This window comes from Lissotriton vulgaris, chromosome 5 (genome assembly GCF_964263255.1).
Source record: "Lissotriton vulgaris chromosome 5, aLisVul1.2, whole genome shotgun sequence".
Lineage (NCBI taxonomy): Eukaryota > Metazoa > Chordata > Amphibia > Caudata > Salamandridae > Lissotriton > Lissotriton vulgaris.
In genome coordinates this window covers 456,436,419-456,440,434 of record NC_141693.1, presented here as the reverse complement: position 1 = coordinate 456,440,434, position 4,016 = coordinate 456,436,419, and the positions used below count along the sequence as shown (strand labels likewise).

The following is a 4,016-nucleotide window of genomic DNA, read 5'->3' as shown; positions in this document are numbered from 1 at the left end:
TAGGGTGCCCATACTCCCCTCTCATGTATGAACAGGTCAGCAAGAACACTGTCCAACCCGGGCGCTCTACCCATTGGTACCAAATTGAGTGTTCTGTCGACCTCATTTAAAGTAACATTTATTGGAATGATATCTATGGGAATATTCAAGGTGTCAAAACAAGACACCTCTTCAGAAGACGGGCAGGCAAACTGAGTCGTGAAGTGCGAGACCCACAGATCTGGGGGAACATAGTTATGCGGTTGGTCCCTAGGGCGCCCCTTCCCCCATTTCACCAGGTCCCAAAATACACCCATGTTCCTATCTCTGCTAGCGTGGTACAACTCAGTCCAATACTGTTCCTTCCAAGCCCACTTTGCTTCATATTGTTCTTTTTTATACATCATCCTTGCATTTTGGATACGGTCCCTCTCTTTAGATCTTATTGCCATCGCTACATTTTTGTAGGCAGTCCTACAAGAAATATCATACCATGTTTCCACCCTAACTTTGGGCCTATATTTTGATTCATGTACCTCTTTAATAAAAAAGCCTTAAGTTTATTAAAAAGATTAGTGTGAATTGGAATAACTTTTGACGTCATGTCCTGCTCAGTTATACATTTCTGGAGCTCTTTAGTTGCTTCTGCCGCCATCCCACTCATTGCTGCTATATGGTCCTCTTTAAGGAGGCAGTCTAACCATTTTACCCTCCTGATGTCGTTTGTAAGATAAATATCAATTATGTCAGTACTAAGTTCTGACAATTTACTTCCAATCAACTCAGCGGATAAAATAAGCGGATTATGATCACTTTCCACACGTTTTCGGACGACCATGTCCTTAATAGAAGACCAGTTCTCTTTATTAACAAGCATTTGCAATGCAATAGGTCTCGCATTATTAAAGTTAGAGCTATTGGCATTGTAAATGGCAATGCCTTTTATTTATGTTTTTGCCTTAAGCATTACAGTGCATATACTAGAGGTCTGCAAATGTCACATGCCCGAGCCAGAAATGTCCACTTGTGCAGGCTTCTGTTTGGTTGGTATATTATATGCGGCAAGTTGTGAAAGCCTATGCACATCATATGGGCAGCTGATATTTGCAGACTACCACATGTCTTTGGCTAATTCATATTAAATAGCCAGCTGATATTAGCCCAGTGCTTCAAACCTTTGTCAAATGCATTTTTTGTGGACAATGAATGCCCAGTAGTGCAGGCCTCAGGGATAGGTAAGTGATGTGATCAGGGAACATTCGTCCAAATTTTAAATGTGTTTACATTTAATATTGAAGGATTATGACTCATGTTTCCAACATTTAACACAGCAGCAGCATAGTAATATTGATGCAAGTAATCTCTGTGATGTTTGAGAGGTACCGTTTTGGTCTAAAAGAAGCTTTTTTATAGAAGTAACATGAAATATAAAAACAGCATGTCTCTCCAAAATGTCCATATAGACTCTCAGATATCACCCACATTAAAAAGGAAAAACAGTATTTAAAACAATCTGTTAAAAAAACGAATTAGTCAAGTTAATCAGGGCAATACTGAGCTGCAGAACAGAGCTAGCTTTATAAGGAGGCCTCCTGAAAGGCTCTTTGCCCATGCCTTAACATGTATCCACTGCTGGGTAGGCCAAAGGTTTCTGACTCTCTAGGTGTAGTGCTGCTAAAAGATCTTCAGCAACATGTGCACCAGAAAGGGTACCTGAAAGTACAACTAATGTAAGAGGATACACAGATGTGTACTGCATCATTTTTGACCCTTTCCAAATCAGACACAAAGGCGATCTATAAAAACGAATCCACTTTAGAAAGACCATTTTTATAACGTTGTATGTCATGTTTGACTCTTAAATCTTAAAACGAGGTGAAAAAATAATGGCAGGTATGTCTTTGTAAAAGGTGGCAACCCTACTTACCAGTGGTTTAATATGTTACTTAGGCATCCACCGTACTGTAGGCAGGGGGACTATCGAAGACTGTCTCTCACTGTCTTGGAGCACAGGGCAGTTTTAGCTGTCATGATTGCTGCATGCTTTCCCTATTAACCAGGTACAATAACCACATCCTCAGCACCCACGGAGCATCCAGGAAGCCAAGATGCAGGTCGGCCATCCCCACAACCAGTTCTACAGACCGTCGGTGCCCTTCACCCAAGGTATCTCCGGCAGCCTCAGCGATGGGACCGTGTTGGTGATTAGTGGCACTGTCAGTCATCATGGTGACACGTTTTCTGTGAACTTGCAGTGTGATCATTGCGCGCCGCCTGAGAACATCGCTTTCCACTTCAACCCGCGCTTTTCCGAAGGTGGTGTCGTTGTTTGCAACACCAAGGAGAGGAACCAATGGGGAAAAGAGGAGAGAAAGCATGAGATGCCTTTTCACAAGGGCCACCGTTTTGAAATCAGGATTCTTGTGAACCATCACTGTTATATGGTGTCAGTCAACTGAAAACATTTCGTGGAGTACAAGCACCGGATTCCGCTCCATAGAGTTAACGCCATGCACATAACTGGAAATGTGGAATTGGAAAATGTGTCTTTTCAGGGTCCTGGGGGGTTCCCTCCGTCTTTCCCACCTTCTACGTGCCCTCCCGGAGGATCGTTCCATCCATATCCAACTCCCCAATTTCCACCGCATGGCCAACAATGTCCTGTGCCGTACCACTCACACATCCATGGGGGTTGCTACCCTTCTAAAGTAATCACAATTTCCGGGACCGTTCTGCAACATGCTAAGAGGTTTGCTATCAACCTGAAGTTCCATGGCGGCACTGCCTTCCATCTGAACCCGCGCTTTGATGAGAACACCATTGTTCGAAACAGTTACCTGAACAACAACTGGGGATCAGAGGAGCGTGGAGGAGCAATGCCCTTTTGTAAAGGACAGGGCTTTATGATTGTAATCTTATGTGAACATCATTGCTTCTGCCTGAAAGAAAAGCTTGTTTCCGGCAAGAGGACAGGTTACTGGGCTTCCATCAACAGAGAACAAGCTCTAGCCGAATTAAAACTGACAAATGCAGAATATAAAATAATACTCAAGTAGTGTGCTAGTGTCTGCCATATCACCCACAAAATAAAGAAAGTAAAGTATAAAGTGCTCCAAGTAGGCCTAATATCATTATGCAGCTACTAGGTTTTATGCATCCCAATTTACGAAGAGCCCTAATTAACACATTTTCTTTCATTACTCATTTGCTCTTGGGAATCGGTTTTTGGCCAAGATCACACACTTTGAATAAGAAGCTGGCACCCATGTCTCTCATCGACGGCTGCAGCTTCACAACAAGAGAAACATCTCTTCTATCCTTTTGCTTGTTAACTACGGCTGTGGCCACTTATAGAACATCAGCCGAAGTTCTATCCTCCTATGTTTGAAACCAAACCAATTTGGGTATCGGTCCTCCAGGTCCTTGCATGCAGAGCCAACGCTGTGTGCTTTGAGTCTCGTTGTCCGATTCATAGGCGCTACAGTTCACAGACACATTCGGCAGACCTAAAAGGCTGAATGATTAAGGCCCATCAGAAAAAAATCTGTTGATTTGCATGAAAGTTCTACTCCCAGCTATCTCACTAGACCATGCCACTCTGTGATCCTGTGCAAAATGCACTACCCGCCCAGGTTTACGTGCTGCCTTGAGAGCGCCTACAATGGAGACAGGTGCTTTCAAACACTACATGAAGGACTCCTCCTTAAAAGTGGCCAGCAGAACACGTTCTATAATCACAGAGCACAATAAATGTGTATGACCCATTGGGTGTCGCATGGTGCATTCTTCGCGTGACGACGCCGAACACCGCGGGTAACTCGACGTCTTGGTTTAGCTCTATAGACGTCGCACGGTGCTGGGGAGCGGGTGTGCTGGGGTAGCTCCATTATGCCAGGCCCTGAAACGGGTCCGATGAATTGATCCCTATGGAGGATCTCCTGGGAAGCAACACTCATGACGCGTCAAGTGCAGGTCAGGCGCGTGCGCCTCTATTCTTTTCTGTGTAAAAAAGAGAGAGGACAGTGGGCACTGCAGGG

At 44.2% G+C, this 4,016-nt stretch overlaps 1 pseudogene; it reads left to right on the top strand.

The window, feature by feature from the left end:
* The first annotated feature begins 2,071 nt into the window (after positions 1-2,071).
* LOC147711081 (galectin-9 pseudogene) lies at positions 2,072-3,035 on the top strand (annotated as a pseudogene).
* Positions 3,036-4,016: the final 981 nt, after the last annotated feature.